This window comes from Pipistrellus hanaki (genome assembly GCF_964339955.1).
Source record: "Pipistrellus hanaki genome assembly, chromosome: 3".
NCBI lineage: Eukaryota > Metazoa > Chordata > Mammalia > Chiroptera > Vespertilionidae > Pipistrellus > Pipistrellus hanaki.
The window spans coordinates 104,471,485-104,491,405 of NC_140505.1; the positions used below are offsets into that span (position 1 = coordinate 104,471,485).

General features: G+C 41.5%; 1 protein-coding gene and 1 pseudogene across 20 annotated transcripts in view; one reads left to right on the forward strand and one right to left on the reverse strand.

Moving 5' to 3' along the window:
- CACNA1C (calcium voltage-gated channel subunit alpha1 C) overlaps positions 1-19,921 on the reverse strand; it is a gene marked incomplete at its 5' end in the record, with an annotated part of 660,607 nt that overhangs the window by 533,161 nt on the left and 107,525 nt on the right. The gene's annotated exons all lie outside the window — the stretch shown is intronic.
- LOC311618626 (L-lactate dehydrogenase A chain-like) lies at positions 9,274-13,773 on the forward strand (annotated as a pseudogene). The gene is made up of 3 exons: positions 9,274-9,336; positions 12,902-13,005; positions 13,137-13,773. The product of its transcript is annotated as an L-lactate dehydrogenase A chain-like (transcript).

Consider the following 19,921-nt stretch of genomic DNA (forward strand, 5'->3'; position numbering starts at 1 on the left):
TGCCAAAAGGGCAAATGCAATCTTTACTCCCTTAATCTGCATTCAGAGCTCAGACTAAGGGAAGCAGCAGACTGAGCATTCAGCATAGGTTAGTCTGCAGATAAAGCCTATATCCCTCTAAGCAGCAGGCTCCAAGAGGGACACTGGCAAAGTGGCAGGTGACTGGAAGAGGGTGAAGAATGAAGAAATAGGAGAACTGGGTAAGGAATGTGGGGCCCTGGCCAGGTGGCTTAGTTGGTTGGAGCATTGTCCTATACACCAAAAAGGTTGTGGCTTCATTTCCCAGTCAGGGTACATACCTAGGTTTCGGGTTTGATCCCAATCAGAGTGTATGGGAGACAATGAATCAATGTTTCTCTCCCACACCAATACACCAATGTGTGTGTGTGTGTGTGTGTGTGTGAGTGCGCGTGTGCGTGTGTGTCTTTCTTTTCCCCTTCCTCTCTAAAATAAATTTTAAAATAACATAACCTCAGGTGAGGATTTAAAAAGAGTGGGGATAAGAACTCTGGAAAACATGTTTAAAAATGGCCTGCTTCAAAAATCTGGATGGTTAAATCATATGGAACTAAAAATGCATTTTGTTTGCTCCAGATAGAAGGAGTAAGATGAATGGGCAGAAGTTATAGGATGTCAGATTTCAACTTTATCTTATTTCAGAAGATAAAGGCTATTCAAAACTGGAGTGGAATGGCTGTTCTGTGAAGTTAGTGAGGTCCCCCTCCCTAGAATTATCAAACTAGAAATGCTATGCCTACCTCTTGGCCATGCTAAAGGGAGTTCTTCATTGTGTGGGAGACTGGGCTGCAATAGTTCCCAAGCTTTTGAATTTCAAGGGCCAGTAACACCTCTTTTTAATTTACTATGTGAAATTATTTTCAAAAATCAACTGCCATCTACTATCATTACCATATCACAAAATATGACATTTAACACTAAAGAGCATGGCAGACATATTATCAGCATAAAGGACAATTCTTTATACAGGATTGGGCAAAAGTAGGTTTATAGTTGTGAGTATGCGAAACAGAGTTTATTCTTGAATTATTAGTTATTGTATTATTTTCCATATGAACTGCAAAGCTATTTTTGTCCGACCCTATATTAAATAAAGTTAACTTTCTAGATAAAAACATACCATATATTTCTAATTTTGTGAGAAAACATTAATCATGATTCAATTTGTCTTATTTGCTTGTATTCCCAGTGCACGGCATATAGTAGGCACTCAATAAATATTTTCTCAATGAATGAGTCAATAGATGCATGCATTTAATATATAAAGCCCTGGCTTCCACATTGAGTCCAACAGCTTCTCTACCTCATCATTAATCAATATTTATTGACAGCTCTCGTCATTCCTGGCACTGAAATATGGTACAGCAAGGGCCATTAACTCCTACAATCCATTCTCCAAGCACTAAGAGTAATAATGCCTTATATTGGCACTGTATTTTAAGGTTCACAAAGCATTTTCTCATGTTATCATTTCACTCAACTCTCTTTACAACCCTGAATTTACGGTTAAAGAAACGGAGAATCAAAGGCTTTCCCAAGGCCACATTTGACGTGGTGGAGTCAGGAATTCAGCAACTCCAACTGCAAGGGAGATGCTATTATCATCTGCCTCAAGATGTCTCTCTAAGAGAGGTATAACCTGATCCTCTGGCCACCCTGGAAACTGGAATGCTTTGTCTTAACCACAAAACAACAGCACACAGGCCTCAACAACTGGTACTGATGGGACCTACAGTCAGGGCCTTTTTGGGGAAAAGCAGAGAGATCAGAGGAGCCCACAGTCTCCATCAGCAGCAAACCAAGAGCCTTTGTTTGCCTTCAAGATACCATCTGTCCACCAGGCCTGCTAACTCTGGTAGTGTAAACCCCTGAGACGGATTTGATGTTAGGTCTATCTAAATGCACCAAAAGAAAAAGGAAGGAATGAAAAAAAAAAAAAAAAAAAAAGATCCTCTAAAGCAGTGGTTCTCAACCTTTCTAATGCCATGACCCTTTAATACAGTTCCTCATTTGTGGTGACCCCCACCCATAAAATTATTTTCGTTGCTACTTCATAACTGTAATTTTGCTACTGTTAATGAATCGTAATGTAAATATCTGTGTTTTCCTGTGGTCTTAGGAGACCCTGCTAGTGGTTCTCAACCTCTGGGTCATGACCCACAGGTTGAAAACCGCTTCTGTAGAGCCTAATACCATCGGAAAACACAGATATTTACATTATGATTCATAACAGTAGCAAAATTACAGTTAAGAAGTAGCAACAAAAATAATTTTATTTGGGGGTCACCACAACATAAGGAACTGTATTAAAGGGTCTCGGCATTAGGAAGGTTGAGAACTGGTCTAAAGGATGATGACACTGTGTGAGAAGCCAGTAATGGGAACCTAAAAACATTCAGAGTTCCCCTTTCATTCTATGTGCAAGCCCATTCTATGATGTGGGACTACCTGACTATTTTAGCCTGAAAGCAATTCAGGAAACCAAATAGTACGATCCATGATTAAACACACCAAGAGGCAAACAACAACAAAGTTATCTCACATATTTAACCAGTTAGTTTGAGATTAAATAAATTCCCTAGTGTGTGACTAGAACAGGGTGCAGGTAGCTTAGCAACCCCAGGTGCTGGTTTTCTCACTGGTAATTCATTGATTAAAGAAATCCAAGGTTTGGGAACCACAGCGAGGCACAGGGTCAAGGTACTGAAGCAGCAGTAGCGGGCATCCTGAACAGATGGTAAAGGCAGATGTGTGCAGGGGGGAAGAGAGAGGGCACATGCTCTAAATGCTATGATTATTATTGCATATCCTAGCAACACAGTGCTAGCAATGTTGTCTGAGTGCCACACAGAAACCGGGAGAGACAGGCTTGTGAAAATAAAACAAAGATCAAGAGGCTCTGTTCATCCGTGTGACACAGGGTCAAAACAAAGCCAGGACATCAAGTCTAAATGGACACGTCACAAAGGAGACCAAAGAATGCATGAGAGGGGGAAAGTGAGGAAGCGATTTGTAGGAAGTCACTTATCCAGAGAAGTAACTAATGAGGGCAGAGCACCACAGAGAAGCAAGGACTGTAAGGTTAGACAGGTTGGAGTTAGAACAGAGATATTACCACTTTTCTAATATTGTGACGTGGGCAAACTGTTGACTGCATTTTAACCTCAGCTCGGTTTGGCTCACCCACATTTCTTGAACACATACTACTGTTGTATATTAATGTGAGTAATAGGAATACAAAGGTAATATGTCCCCTGCTTTCTTACCTCTCAAAATGGGAACATGACCATTTTAATGTGGTTGCTGTGTGATCAAATGAAATACCTTGGCACAAATAAGAATTTAGTATATGTTGGTTGTTATTCTAGTGATAATGATGGGTGTCCAAGGATCAATGTCAGGATATTTCTCTTTTTTGTTTTAAATCAGGAAATAATTTAAATAATACTTTCTTATTTCTCTGAAAAATATCAGGACCTTAGAATGCACTTAATCCTGATATTTTCACCCACCCCCACCTATCACTAATCTTGGACCTTATTGTTATTCAATATTCAAAGCCTTCTTATTTTCAAATCACCCTAAATCATAAATCTTAGTCTTACTAAAGGAACGGAGGGAGGGAAGGAGGGAGGGAGAGAGAGGGGGAGGAAAATGTCTTTATTAAATGTGTTGCTTGCTGAAAGATTGCTTTAAAGGTAAGTGCTCTCAGTCTTTGTAGATATGAAAAATGTATTTTCATCCTAACTCTTGCATGGCAATCTAGCTTTGTATAGAATTCTGGTTTAATATTCACTGAGCACTTTGAACATATTATTTCATTGTCCACTGTCTATTGTGGTTGATGAAGTCTGCTGTTTGTAGACAGAAGATGTCTTTTCTCCCTGCTTGCTTTTAAGGTTTTCTCATTTTCTTTAACATTTCAGCAGTTTTCTACATTGAGCGTCTTGCTGTAGCTATATTTTTAATTACCCTACTCAATACTCAGTGTGCTGCCACAATGTGAAAATCAGTATCTTTCTTAAATTTTGGATTATTCTTGGCATTATCTTCTAAAATAATGCTTTTTCACCATTCTCTCTACTATTCCTAGAACTCCATTTTGACATATATTATAACTTTTCATTCTGTCCTTCAATTCTTTCAATTGCTCTTTCATAGATTCAATATTTTACCTCTCAGTGCTAAATTCTGGGCATTTTCATTGGGTCTTAACTTCAAATCACAGACTTTATCTTCTACTTTCTTACCTAATGTTTCACCCACTCATTATTTCAATGGCTGTGGTTTTCAGTTCGAGAACTATTAGGACCTTTTTTATTTTCAAATTTCCTTTTTCAGAGAGTACTATTCTTTTATTATGCTATTTCTTTTTATCTCTTTTAACTTTTTAAACAAATTATTTTATAGTCTCCTCAAATCGTCCTATTACTTTAGTTCTTGGGGCACTAATAGTCACGCCTGCTGTATCTACTGGCTCTTCCCCATGGAGGTTTATTTTGTTATGAGGTTTATAATTTTTGCTGTTAGTTCCTCTTCAGCCAGGATTGCTCGTTTTATGAAAGTGTTGAGGGCCCTGAACTGTAGAACTCTGCTTTAGCATTGTTCGTGTTTATTTTTGAGGAGCATATGCATATTAATTATTCTCCATCTAGGTTTTTTTATTGTGGTAAAAAAATAAATGCCTACATAATAGTTACCATCCTAACCATTTTAAGGGTACAGTACAGTAGTGCCAACTACATGCGCACAGCTGTGCAGCAGACCTCTAGGGCTTTTCATCTTGCAGGACTGAAACACTACACCAAGTAAACAGCCCTCCACAGCCTCCCCCAGCCCCTGGCAACCACCACTCCACTTTTTGCTTCTATGGGTTTGACTACTCTAGGTGCCTCGTATAAGTAGAACCATGCAGTATTTGACTCTTTGTATCTGGCTTATTTCATTTAGTAAAATGTCCTCAAGGTTTATGCGTGTTGTAATATATGGCCAGATTCCATCTTTTTGAGGCTGGCTAACATTCCATTGTATATGTCTTAGTCATCTTGGGCTGCCGTAACAAAATACAATAGACTCGGTGACTTAAACAAAAGAAATTCAGGAGGCTAGAAGTCCAAGATCAAGGAACCATCCTGATTGGTTTCTGGCCAGAGCTCTCTTCCTGGCTTATAGAAGTCCTCACATCGCTCCACTGTCTTTTCTTACAAGGACACTAATTCCATCAAGGGAGCTCCACCATCATGATCTCATCTAAACGCAATCACCCCCCAAAGGTCCCATCTCCAGATACCATCACTTAGGACTTCAATACATAAATTGGGGAGCAGAGCACAATTTCATTCTTAACAGAATATGCCACATTTTATGTCCAAAATATAGTTTTCAATGTCATTTTTTAACTCCTAAAGTTCCTGTGAAAGGGGCATAACATGAAGTCAAACTCCATACCTGTGAGTGGTACAGACATAGAGTGTTTCTCTCTTACATATGGGACAGTAAGCCCCAGGACAAACAGCACACTTCCTTACTGTCTTCCAGACCAATAAGCAGGGCTTTTCTCCTTTCCTTGAATAGGAAACTCTTCAAAGTTCTGGGCTTTGTGCAATGGCTCCATCCCAGCTTCCCCAAATCCTACGAGGCCATAATTCTCATTCATCATGGACTCAGCTATTTTGAACCTGTTTTCTCTGTTGTGCAGTTAAAAGTACACATTATCTATGACACAGGACTGTTTTGAGACTTAAATTACACAATTCACATGAAGTTCCTGATATAAGAAATAGCCCACACTAGAGAGTCAATGAATCATGGCTATTTTTATTTCTAAACCCCAACTAAACACACTCCAGTCAAAACCACATTCCTTCCTCTTAAGTAATAACAATTTAAAAAATGATAATATATATCATTATGTACCTAAGACTACCCATACATAAATATCTCCTCTTTCTCTTGAAAAAGGCAGAAGAAAAGTGAAATAAAAGAGATATCTACAATTAATTTCAAAGCCTTAACACCCAATATCACTTTTACATATGATATATCCCCAATACAAAACACTTGCCTAGAAGATTAAACAAAATCTAAATTTGTTCACATTTAAACAAAATGTGCAAAATTCTCACCAATCTCTCTCTCACACACACACACACACACACACACACACACACACACAGAGCTATTAGTTGTACCTAAATTAAATTTCCCAATTGATTATAAAAGATGCACATTTTAAATCTAAGTCCATTCACGCTTTGAGTGGTTGGCATGTTAGTGTTTTATTGAACACCCATCAACCTCGGTGCTAAAACATTAAACTTCACATGGGCAAATGTTTGTCAATCCCTTTTGTAAGTTATCAGTTAGAAATGTATTCTTCTATTTTACATAGCATTTACTCAAGTGAAATAAAAATATATGTCCATGTAAGGACCTTATATGTCCATGTAAGAAAATATATAGTAGCCTGATATATACAGCCTCAAACTGGAGGCTATTAGGAATCAGGATCCATATTTTGATTCTCCTTTCAGTGAAAATTACACACTGTAGCACACAACTATGACCTTCAGACACAGCAGCTGCATGTGCCAAGAACCGATTTCCTGGGTCTTTCTAACAGATATCCCACTTAAGAAGTCCTATTATATAAAGCAGGGGTTCACTTTAATTGAATCATCTTATAAAAATCAGCATTGATCGCAATATCAGTGTATTTAACTCCAGAATAAATGTGAATCAAACTTGGAAGAAAGGCAGGAGGCAAATAACTTTATGACTGCAAAATATATGATGTTAGAGCTATAATCTCTGTTGCCCTTTCCTACCTCTTAGAGAAATGTTTTGTTTATTGAATTAAAAATATACTGGAAGGTTTGCCTGGCCAGTATGGCTCAGTAGTTGTATCCACCTATGAACCAGGAGGTTACAGTTCGATTTCCAGTTGGGGCACATGCCTAGGTTGCAGGCCTGATTCCCAGTATAGGGCATGCAGGAGACAAACAATTGATGACTCTCTGATCATTAATGTTTCTGTCTCTCTCTCTCTCCCTTCCTCTCTGAAATCAATAATATATATACAGTGGAAGGATTAGAGGCATATCTATGTTGTTGAGTAAATCCTCATTATTGAGTGGTATTCCATTCTATGGATGCTCTACAATGTTTCCCCACTCACAATAGAATAACATTTGGGTGATTTCCAGTTTGAGGCTTTTAGAAATCAAGCTACTATATATTTTCTTATAGGTCCTTATGTGGACATATATTTTTATTTCTCTTGGGTAAATGCTATGTAAAATAGAAGAATACATTTCTAGCTGACCCCTTAAAAGAGGGATTGGCAAACTTTTGCCCATGTGCCAAATCTAGCCTGCCACTCACTCATATCAGTTATATACTACATGACTTCACTTATTGTTTATTCATTCTGGAAAAGGCAAAATGTAAAGAAGCAAAATCAGATCAGTGATTGCCAAAGACCTTGGATGGAGAGAGTATTGAATAAATGAGGTATGAGGAATCTTTATAAATTATTTATAGCCTGACTATTGTGTACAGGACTGTATACATAAAAGGTGAACCTCACCATAGGTAAAATATGCATCAATAAACCTGATGTAATATGTATGTATATATATATATATATATATATATATATATATATATATATATATTCAATATATAGTGGAAGGGAGGAAAGCAGGTAGGAAGAAGGGGGGAGGGAACAGTAGAAGAAGGGAGAAGAGGAGAGAGGAGGGGAAGAAACAGGAAAAGAAATGTGTTTTATCCCCCATGAGCTCCTGCATGGATGTATACATACTCCTTTATTTACTGTATCCTCTTGGAATACATTCAAAGCAAGAACATCAAGTATGAGTAATATCCAAAGTGAAAACAACCCCTCTTGACATTGCTTTGCAAATGTCTGCCCTAAATGAAACCGTGAATCAGAAAGTTACATCTGCGGGTGGGTTGGGGAGAGAAAATAGAGTCCCACGACATGTGTTAGGAAAAAAATAAAACTAAGGCAAGCCCGTGTGATGATGTTTTTCAAGTCAAGAAAGGCAGACTCAGGCTAGTCTTGTTTTACTGCAGTGCAGATAGCGACAATTCCACACTGATAAAGAAAGACTCTAAAATAGGCCCTATGCATCAGGCTGCCCTGTATCCCTGGGAAAGAGCCATTGTGTCAACTAGATGTCAATCCAAGTATTTTCTTACTGATCCACCTCCCTGACTTTTATCTCTTGAGCATGTAGATAAACACATATGACAATCCCTAGAGATTATTTCTAAATATACCAATCCCTGTTTATACCAAAACAATTTCCTGCCACGCACAAGCTCTGGCACAACCACCCCCAGGAGAAACCTGAAGAAGAGTGCAAACCATGACTCTGGGACCCTGGTTCTCGCTGGTCTAAATCTGAGATTGGGACCAGGCCATCATGCTGACACCACCTCCATGATGACACACATTCCTAATCCAAACTTTCCACCTGCCAGAGGAGGACTGAGAAGATCCACAGGCTTGTTCTGCCAGCATGGGGACTGCTATTTAAACTATCAAGAAAAATCTCAAATATCCAACAGCAAACTATCCAAATTAGAAAGGAAACAATAGAATCATGGCAGAGTTTTTTAAAAGCAATGGCTCAGAAAGCAGGCTAAGTTCAAATTCCAGCTCTACCATTTATTAGCTCTGTGGTCTTAGACAAGTTCCCTACGCTCGGTTTTCTTTCCTGGATTAATAGCAGTTCCTACCTCATGAGTTGGAGGTGATGATTAAATGAGACAGTTATGTAATATACTTAGTAAAGTACCCACTGGAAGCAATAAGTGAGGGCAGAGAGAGTCTGCTTGCACCCATTGAGCACAAACACTCTAGGAGGAAGGGCCTGACATACAATAGCTTATTATTCTTCAGAAAGGCTCCTTACCATGCCTTGCAATCATCAAAGTGCCCAATTGTGAAAAGAAACAAATCCAAATGGAGGTCTGTGCTAGGAAGGGCCGGGGTGAGAAGATGTTAGCTGTCAAGACACTAAACTGTTTATAACCAAAGGAATGCATTAGATACTCACACTCAGAGAGCTGATTTATGTTAACTAAATGGCCCCACATCCCTGGGATGTCTCCACTTGAGCTCTCCCTACAGCCAGGCCATTTAAATGCATGCAGATCTGGGTCTCCACTTGGGTGTTGGCAGGTTGAAAGGCACTTCCAAAGCTAACAAGCTCTAGAAAACCAAATATGGCCAAGACCACTCTAGGTGAACCTCAGGGAGCCCCATCCCCCAGCGAGTGCCAGAAGATGGTGAGGGGTGACTCAGGCAGTATCATCTGACAACTTCAGGGTACGAATGACTACGGGCTATTTTCATTTCCAAACAAAATTTTCCATCCTATAAATCCCAAAGTATTTTATCGAAGTGGTGGGGTCTAATTTATCAACCTACTGCTGAAAAAGGCAACCTCTTAAGCAAAGATGCTATTTTGAGTCACTTTCCAAAATGATCTCCTGCCATAAGAGAGGATATCAACAATAATTAAATTTCCTAGAGACCCCGGAGGAATCACAGAAAGTTCGTGGTAAAAAGGAGGAAGGCCAGGGATCAGGCCCAATCCTTCACCTGCACATAACAACCTTTGGCAAGTCAAATCATCTTGAGCATCAGTGTCCCCATTCATGCACTGAAAACAAATCTCTCACAGGGATCAAGTGAGAATAACATGAAATAATAAGAGTGAAATGTATTTTTAAATATTTAGAAAGACAGTGTGTACTATCTAGTGACTCCTTCAGGGAAGTTAGACCAGAAATTTAGAAGCTCTTGGATCTAACTCAACTTTAAAAATATGTCTATGATGTACCAACCTAGCAGAATAAAAAGTGAAAAACAGAATTTATAAGAAAGTTGTTTTTTTCTTTTTGTTGTTTCTACATTACACATTACCAAATACACATACCAACTGATTTTTCCCCACTAAATTAGCTGTTTGTTTACATACTGATTGAATCAGCTGGTTGAATAAAGGACAACCTAAGCATCTGTCCATCTCTAAAGAAATGGCCATCCAGCCAACATGGCTCAGTGGTTGAGTGTCAACCTATGAACCTGGAGGTCATGGTTTGATTCCCAGTCGGGACACATACCTGAGCTGTGGACTCGACCCCAGTGTGGGGCGTGCAGGAGGCAGCTGATCAATGATTCTCTCTCATCATTGATGTCTCTATCTCTCTCTCCCTCTCCCTTCCTCTCTGAAATCAATAAAAAAATAAAAATAAATGGTCAAAGTAGTAGGTGTGCTTTACATTCCTTACCTCCATCCTAGTCAATGGAAGACATCACTAATCAACCACTGCACTCTTTCCCCTGAGCTTAAGCAATAGTTCAGAATCCTTTCAACATGAGACACTCCATTATCAGTCCTAAATCAGCACAGGACCTGAAACTTATTGATCATCTTAGATGTGTGGACCCTGAGAAAAAAAGATACTTATCAAGAAGGATTCCGGGTAGTTAACTGGGCTCAAATTTAAAAACAGAGTCCAGCAACCATTTCTAAACATGGGGCTCTAACACAAACCACACTTCAGGGAGAAGCCAGCACTGAACTACCTGCCTCCCACACAGAACTGCCTGCCACTGCTCTGTATTACTGCCATCTGAGCGAGCCTAACAAAGGAGTTCCTGAAATTATATTCCAACCAATAGGACTGAGGTGTTCCCCATCAAATCAGAGCTGCCTAGCTATATTTTCCATCAGCATCTTCATCAACCAATCAGAAAGCTCCATTCTGACCATCAGGACAGTACCTTTTGGACCAATCAAACTGCAAGGATTTGGACTCCTCATTTCATAATTACCAATCAATCAAGGTCCAAGGGTGGGGGCTTCTGTCTATATAAGTCAGTTCACCTCTTGCTTAGGGAGTACACTTTCCCTTTCTACCAAAGATTGAAGATTGTACTTTCCTGGCTGGACTAGAGCAGGGCCATCTCACAACAGTGCTTTTTCACAGCCATGCTGCTTCATAATTGAGCTGTAACACAATTGAGCTGTTCATAGCTGCGCTGTTCTCATGGTAGTGTTATATCACAATTGTGCTACTAATAAAGTTTCTTTCTTCACCACACCCCAAATTGGGGATTCCTGTTGGCATTGAATTGGTGCCAATGACCATCAGTTAACAGATGTATCTTTCACCTGATTTAATTTGAAACCACAAGGTTAGGAAAATCATCCATAGAATGTTTTTAGCCTTACTAATTTCTCCTAAACTTATTTGCTGATGACTGGAATTCCTGGGGAAAAGACCAAGTCTTTCATTTCACAATTAGACAAAAACTTGAAAATGCAAATACTTCAGAGAAGAAATAAAATTAATTTATATAAAAATGTAAATAGTTGATTCTAGCCTCCCTTTAAGCAGGGTCCAGGTGACCCTACTCCTCCTGGAGAAACCATTGTCCTCCCACCCACTCAATGAAGTTGGCCTCCAGGGACATAGAGCCCACCCAAGGTATGTCCATGACTGCCAGGATGAGCAGGGACTGCGCTGTGCTACATAGTATCCCTCAAACAACAGAGGCACTGGATGCAGGGAATAGCAGGCAGCCAAACTGGTCCTTGATCCCTCCCTCCAGCACCCCACCCAGCCTACATAAGAAGAGGACTAGAAACACAGGCATCCTGGGGGTAGTAAGGGATGGGCTGAGGCGTGTGCTTTCCCCAACCCCCTCCCAAATCAAGTAAAGTGGGCATCAAGGGGGGGCATCTCTGTACACTGTGATGGGATAAAGAGAAACCAGCCTCTCATTGCCCCCCTACCCCCGCCCAGTGCCCACCCTGGAGTACCAGAGCAGAGCACTATTCTTGGGAAAGCACTGACCATGCTTTTTAGAATCTGGAGGATGCACACAACCGAGATTGGAAAATTCTCCAGATTTGGATCAGCTGTGCTGACAGGACAAGGAAAAAGGGCAACAATAGAAGACAGCCTGCAACTCCAACTTTTAACTAAATTCAGCAGCCTCTACTGAGCTGAGCTGATAATATGCGAGGTCGCTGGATTCAAGCTACTATGAAAGTATTCCACCCAAGAGGGCTGCCCCAGCAGAAAGAGGCTATGCAATTCACAAGAAGGTTTGCAGAGACCACATCACCACATCATGGAACTATGAGATATAAAGGACCCCAAGGGGACCTTAAAAGAGCCCACAAAGATGCCCAAAGAAAGAGCCAGTGTTGGGATGGCTAAACCATAGTAGAGAATGACAGCCAGCCAATGTCAGGCAAAGCAGCACCAAGGAGGAAAGCTTTAGCCCCATTTCCTTTAAGCTTCTCTCCTCTTTCCTAATCCTAGAAGGCCAGAAGTAGGGAAGGAATGGAAGAACTAGAAGAAAGAAAAAAAAGTAGGTCATTACCTTCTACCCCCAGATAAATCTGAAAGCCATGGTTAAGACTTGAAGTAGCCTATGAACTTCTAATATTTGTAAAATGACTCTTAATTATTGAAATGAGACTTTTCTAATAACTGAATGTCAGTGGAAAGCTAATATAGGCCTGAGTTTATGTGAACAAGAAAAAGAAAAGGAAAACCCAACAGAGCAGGTCTGAAGGCTGCAATCCTAGAAAAATAAAAATGTTCCCTGTTTATATGAGTCAGCCCAACTATATACACGTTCCACTTGTCTCTGTCTGAGATTCTGGGTTTGAAAATTCTTTCTCATGAAATATTAAAGCACAGCTATACTGTGGACACTCCAAGTCAAGAAGCTAATATTAAAAATTGTTTATAGACCAATGAAGCCACTAAAATTGCCCATGGGGGGACAAATGCAACACCTCTAAAATTCAGAATGCTTAGAACCTAGTCGGACAGAGACCACAGCAAGACTGCAAACTCCAAGCTGGTTATTACCACAGCTGGGACACATCAACACGAGGGAGAATGCCATCTTAATTTGGTCCAGCATATGTGAACATCTTTATTATTTGGGGGGGGAGGGTGTTATTATCATGATTTATGACAGGAAAAGGATATAGATTCAAATCAGCTAAGGGAAGAAGCATGTGAAGGGTCTAGCTTTACCTGTGTAGCTAGGACAGGATGAATATCTTTAACTTCATCATTCCTAATGTGAAATACACCCCAACTGCAATTTGCTTGTTGTGTCCAACCCAGTGGGTATCTTGACCTATGTGGCTTGGGAGATAAGTAACTTTCTCAAAAACCATTTTATTGGAAGTGGTTGCAATCTGGATTCAGCCTGGTTCCATTCTCTAATGGGGGAGAGGCTGGGAGTTCACCCTTTAAGCTGTCATGGGTGTGGCCTTGAGGAGCAAAGAAACTCTAGTGTCCCTGTGTGGAGTGGAGTGAATGTTGCTGGTGTCTCCCCAAAGGATCTGCACCCTGATTTAGGCAGTGATGCAGATAAGGAACAGCAGAAAGAAGTTCACAAACAGGTGGTTGAACTGCCTGTGAGGTGATCACACTGAAAGGCTACACACCCTGGGCCGCTGTGGCAGATTTGGCAGGAAGTATGATAGAGAATCTTAAGCAGGAGCATCCAATTCCACCATGATCAAGGGTCTCCATGGAATAAACGAAGACGTCCTCCTTAGTGCTCCTTCCTCTTGGGGCAGAGTGGAACCTCTGATGTTGTGAAGGTGACTCTGACACCTGAGGAAGAGCCCGTTTGAAGAAGAGAGCAGATAACTTTGGGGGATCCAGAAAGAGCTCTAGTTTTCAAGTCTCCTAACGTCCTACGACCTCACTGTCGAGGCTACAGCAGGATTTTAGATGGAGATTATGGATATTGTCCCTTTCTTCTGATCTGTGACTAAAAACACCAGTTTCTGAAAGGTAGAAATAGTAATGGCTCATAAAACCCTGCATCTGTGTCCTGATGCTGGACCATCCTTGTCTTGTGTGAAATAGTTCCACCTCCTCAACGTCACCACTGCCAATGCTGCATACGCTACATTGCCCTTCAAACTAGATGTGTGTCCATGGAGTTATATAACTTGTGGTTCCTTTACGAAACATGCCTAGTCCAACTTTTTTCCTCCAATCAATCACATCCTGGAACCCAATGTACAAATTTAATATTGCATGTCATGTGCATAACTGTTTTAAGGATCTGATTTTGTGTACTGTATTATCACACTCATGTACATTGCCATGTAATGTAAAAAAGAAAAGTCCACATATAAACAAATAAATAATGCAGTCAATTATTCAAGTATCATACCAACTAGAACCAAGTAAACCTTTAAAAAACAGAAGGAAGGAAAGTATGAAAGCTGCAATAAAGCTTCCTCACAAAGATTTCCTTGGGAGCAGGTGTGTCTTCTTAGTCACATGTACTATCTATTAAGATAAAGCACCCCAATTCAAATCCCCTCTCAATAGTTCCACACATAGGACAACCCTGAGCCTCTGAACCCCAAAGCCCTTTTTCTCTGATACTGTGTGTGAAGTCATGCAGCAGGGTTGTTTTACACGCTTCCTGTCCCACTCCAAAGACATCTTTCTCAGAGAAAACTTAGCTCAGAAATACTCTTTAAGCATTTAAGCCTCTACTACAATTTACCCATGTAACTGACAATACATAAAGGACCAGACACACAAAGTTTTCTGCTGCTATATTTCAACAACCCCTTTGCAATGTTCAAGTAATAGTCATTTATAAATGGGGTTGGGAGAATAAACAGATTCTTAATTGGGGGACTGAGGGCAGCAGATCCCCAGGCATGCTGAAGTTAAAAGTCCATCAAAATGCCAAAGCAAAAGGTAGAAGCCATTCTAGGCACAGGTCTCCTTGTGCTCAAATATGCCTGCTTCTGTGACACATGCTATCTTTCAGGGTTTCAAGTCGCACTGCTCCCCCTCCTCTCTGCTGCTTCCTTCTCTCACACACACATGCACTGGCCCACAGTGGTAGAGGAATCTTTCCCTAAGAGCCTTGGGTTTTGAATTACATTCATTTCCTTCTGAGCCTGAAAAAAAACAAGCTAGATGGCATTTACTGCCATTTTATCCTCTCTCTGATGAACTAAATGGAACCATGTAGGAGGCACTGGCCTGTGCCTGTCCATGGGCCAGTGTGCCTGATGGGATTACACACTGTGACACCTGTGGGTGTCTTGAATTGAGTCATGCCCATTGTTCAGGGACACCAGCCCATTCCACTGCTTCACCAAACCCAACAACATTTTTCTTCCAGTCATTTTCTTCTTGGGGATTTTCTTTTCTCCTTTTCCATTCTATCAAAGTCAAATGTTGAAGAAATGCCTAAGACCAGATGTCTGGAAGTGACAGCAGGTGGCAATGAGAAAACCTATCCATGAGAACCAAATCCATTCCACAACTGATACACTTGGAGGGAAACAGTGCATTCTGACAAGTCTCACTGCAGTAAGAAAAAGGGAAAAACCCACAGCTTTCTGCCCAGGTCCCACAAGACATTGAGCTGGAGTCAACGCTGCCCTTGAGTATCACCAGATAAGGCCAGATGCTGCAGGTAGGTTTTCCAGATGTGGTTAGACAGGGTGAAATGGTGGCCACAGGGTTGGCTATGATGATCCCCAGAGACTGACACAACACACTGTTCCTGGGCAGGCAACTGGTACTATTTTCCTACCACCCTGCATCAACTCTCCTAACGCTTCCAACATCTTACCACCCAGGATTACCATCTTCTTCCTATACTCATGCTCCCCCCAAAAAGTCCACCCACACCTTTGTATATCCATTCAGATCTGAAGGGGCCAACCACTATTCTGATGAATAATCTGTAAACAGGGGCAGGCTAGAGCAGTCAGACTTCAAACTCCTACTAAAATTCTGAGTGCTGGGACCTTCATTCCCACCAGCCACCCCAAGTCTCCATTTCAACTCTAGCTTCACTTGTCTCCTTATAGAACTGGAGTTCTTTGCCCCCTTGACCTAGTTTGTACCTATGTCACTTTGCCAAACTCAATTCTGGGGAGCCATTCTCCAGGAATGCTGACCATTGCTGGCTCCTAACTCATGCCTCCTGACCTCAGCTGGGTTCTCTCTCAGACTTAGGAACCATTAGTGATTTCTTTGGGATGACCCTGGCATTTTTCTAGTGACTGTTACTTCTTCCTGTCTTTTTAAACTCAAACTCCACTCCAAGATGCCCTCCTCTTTCTCTCAGGATCCAGCTCTCCCTGTCTGAGGCCACGAATATCTCCTTTTAAAGCTTTACCTGCCAAATACCATTCTATATTCTCTCATCCTCTTTCTGAAGATAGAATTCCACTTCTCTAGTTGTCTGTGACCTCACTACCTACTGCCTTCTTCTAGATCTGCCTATCAAGTTCCTCCTCCAATTTGCCTTTCCAGTCTTTCCTGTGCCAAAAAATCCATTCCCTCTTTCTTTCATTCACAGTCAAAACTCTTGAAAGAATGGTCCACATGAACCCTGCCCCATTTCATGCCTACCACACCTCAGCACTGCGCAGTCTGCCTGCACAACAATCATTCTAACCCACCTTCAGAGTCTACTGATTATTCCCAAATCATCCAATGTAGTGGGGTTTTCTCACTTCCCACCTTCCCTATCCACTACTCTATTCAACAATGACAGCAGTGGCCTCTCCCTGCCCTCTGGCCCCGCAGCAGCAAGGTTCTCCCACTTTCCTGACCACTCCTGCTCTATCTCCTCTACTTTATCCTCTTCCTGTACTTAAGTGCTCTGTCTTCAGCTTCTTCACCATTTCCTTTCATCTATTTCCACAGCTTCAAATATCACCTTTAAAAAAACAACTCTAATTCTGCATGTGTACTTGGTATCTTCTATTTGTCCTCCAAATCCACCACCACCACCCCTCTCCCCATATCCCAGCTAGATAACAGCAAAGGATTCTCTTACTCTCTTGCTTTTATTGAGGAAAAATCCCTTCTTCCCTCTCTTGGCTGGACTGTGGCAAAGCCTTAGAACTGTCCCACTACCTTCGGTCTCTGCACCACCCCCACCTCATCCTCTGCCCTGCTGCCTGGCCACTCTCTGACCACACCAGTCCCTCTCTTTAAATGGCCCTCCACTGCCTGCCAAATGGGATGCAAACTCAATACGAAGCCTCTCTACCGTTATCCCTTTCCTGCCATTCCAACCTTCTCTCCCATTTCTCCCGCACATATAACCTGTGCTTTAATGAAACTCACTACTCCTTTAAAATCTAATGCACATGCCTATCAACATATTATTGACTATACTTCTTCATGTTGGCAATGTCCACCCTTCCTCACTGCCTTATTTCTGTCCATCCTTTCAAGGTTCAGCTATGTTACCACCTTTCTCCATTTATTCCATGTGACTATACCACCCTCCCTTAAGCCTGTGAGCCTCTCTTCTTTACCGCCTGTAACATCAGCATGCTCTAACTTTTATTACAGTGTGGGAATCTAGGTGTCTGTGTACGTGAGTGTATATCTTACCTCCTATTAGATTATACACTTCCCAAAGGAAGGAACAATTGAGGTGTTGCAACCTTGAGACCAGGTCTCCTGTGAGCAAACTGCCTTACTTAGAGCAGATGCTCAGTAACTTTCTGTGGATGACTAACGATCCCAATTCTGGGAGGGAAACAAACAATTTAGTATTATTTCACCACAACTGGCAGGAGATGCCCCATTTTCAGAGACATTTCACAGTCAATTTATCCTGGGAAAAGACGTCTTATCTCCTGGTCTTTCAGACAGCTAGGCAGAGGTCAAAATTTTTGCCTTTCAAATAACTGAAAAACAGAGCTGCAAGATCCTACCCACTGTAGTCCAAATATGAAACCTGAGTCACTGCAATCCCATAGGACGTGGGGTCAGACCCCAGGGTGTCTTGGGCAGCCAGACACAGCGACAGAGGCTTTGACCTGAGAGAAACACTAGGCAACGTTTCAGCTCCAGACAGTGGCCAACACACCGCTGTGAGCAGGACCAGGGAGGAGGTGTGAAGGCAGAGCCGACAAAGGCGGAGTTTACCAATAGCTGGATTAGATTAAGCGTATTGGCCTTTAAAGTGCCTTACCTGCATTTCTTTCTTAGCATACTGCACTGTATTAAAGAACACACACACACACACACACACACACACACACACACACACAACAGGTGAATTCGCCCATCGGGGAGCTGGGTATGGGTGAAAAGATGCACAGGCTCATACAGGGTCAGCATTTCCGAGGCTTTGAAATCTGTATGTAAATCAGGACACGGCGCCCTAAACAGTTGATAGAGTCTACAAAAAACAGTTGATAGAGGCTACAAAAAGAAGTTGAACCAGAATCAAGAGATGGGGGTTCTAGCCTATTCTGTCACCAAAAGGCTGTTCAACTTTAATGCAGTGCCTCTAAGGAATAAATGGAATAGCATATGTGAGGCCACCAAGGTTACACATACAACAAAGTCTAACATACAATATTCACTCAAAAAATAAAACTGACTAGTCCCCCCGCACCCCTTCCCTAACCAGGCAAGTTGTTCAAATTCTCTAAGTCCGGGTTTCTTCATCTGAACAAATGAGAATAATAAAACTTGTCCCACTATTTTAACAGATGTTTTTAAAGAATGGATGAAATAGTAGAGATGAAAAGGCTTTAAAAGGTAACTGGGGGAAATGGTGAACAACATAGACTGATGAACAAGGACAGACCCAGAGATAAGAAGCCATGGGTCAGACTGTTGGACCTCAGAGGGAGGGTGGGGATAAAAGGAAGAGATCAACCAAAGGACTTATGTGTACATATATGAGCCTAACCAGTGGTCAAGGACAATAGTGGGGTGGGGACATGTGGGGGAGGGGGATTGGAATGGGGGGTTGAGGACAAATATGTGATACCTTAATCATTAAATAAATTAATAATAAAAAAGGTATCTGGAACAGTCAAAATATAAGGTGATGTTATTACTTTTACTTAAAACAATTACTACAAAAAAAAAACAAAAAAAAACAGCCACTCCAATATTGGAAAGGGGCTTTGTGAGTCACAAACGGGGCCAACACAAACCCCACCAAGGGTTAAGATTCCGCCTGTTCAGCCACGCTTCCCTCATCCACTCCTCCCTCTTTTCCTGGTTCTCTCCATTGGCTGCTTCTTTTCTTTCTACGCGTTTTCCCTCCCTTTATATGTCTGAGGAGCAGGCCAGGGCCCTGGGCTCCCGCTCAAAGCAGCTCCAAACCTGGGAGACAGGGACCCCTCCCCAACCAGGCCATGCAGCCCTCTGCCAGCACAGACACACAGCAGCCACTGAGGGGACCCGGACCCAACCACGTGGCAGGGAGCAAGCCTCTGCCAGGGTCTTGACAAATGCCAGACTGGACATCTCTGTCCACAGCCATGGGTGCTCCTGGACTAGTCAGACAGGCAGATGAAGACACAGAAACAGATAGACTAAATAGCTTTGTCCTGTCAAACACCCATTTCCTGCCACGTTACAAAGCCCAGTTGGCACAGAGGTGAACACTGAACTGCATCTAGAGAACTTCATTATTTTTGAAACGGAGGCAGCATCAGTCACTCCTGAACAAAAGGCAGCTGTTAAATTGTTAAACACCTAATTAAAGTCAAACATCTGATAGAGGCACTGAGAGTCCAAAGAAAATAAGAAACCCTCATTACTGACATAGTAAAATTTCCTAATGCTATGGTCTCATATTTATAGGATTCAGACTTGGGGAGCCACACAAGGATATGGGCCTTTTTAACTAAAAAGCCCTAATTCAGACCCAGAAATTCCATTACTAGATATATATCCAAAAGAATTGAAACCAAGGACCCAAACAGATACTTGTATGCTAATATGTACAGCAGCATTATTCACAACAGCCAAAAAGTGAAACAGCTCAATTTATGAATGAATAAGCAAA